The sequence below is a fragment of the Monodelphis domestica genome, chromosome 1 (genome assembly GCF_027887165.1).
Source record: "Monodelphis domestica isolate mMonDom1 chromosome 1, mMonDom1.pri, whole genome shotgun sequence".
Classification (NCBI taxonomy): Eukaryota; Metazoa; Chordata; class Mammalia; order Didelphimorphia; family Didelphidae; genus Monodelphis; species Monodelphis domestica.
The window spans coordinates 478,308,859-478,309,330 of NC_077227.1; positions in this window are offsets into that span (position 1 = coordinate 478,308,859).

Sequence of the window (472 nt, forward strand, 5' to 3'; positions counted from 1 at the left end):
TCATTTCTCTATTTTCTGTGCTCGTTTTTGATCTGGGACAATGTGGAAACAATGCAACTGGAAACCCTTCCTGGTGTTAAGCACTTCCTTCTTCTGCATCTCCACTTCGGATTCCAGCTGAGGATCTGTGATGCACCTTCTTCTATATCTGGGCTGGACCTGGCTCATTGGGAATGGAGTTCAATCTAGGTCATGATCAGATGAAGTCCTGAGCCAGGCACATTCTTAAGTTGGCAGGTCAGCGGGCAGAACTTTCAAGGTGTGGGGCAAAGAAATGACAATTTCATTTCTTTCCACACTTATGGTTTTCTAGGAGGATGTGTAAGAGTTAAGTGACCCTTTCCCTCTCATCTACCCTCACCTCTACCCACTTGTTACCTTCCTGCAGGTAGTCACATCCTCCTAATCAGAGATTGAGGGGTTCTGACTACAACCAGGGCTTCATAGGATCACAGAATAAAGGGAATCTTCC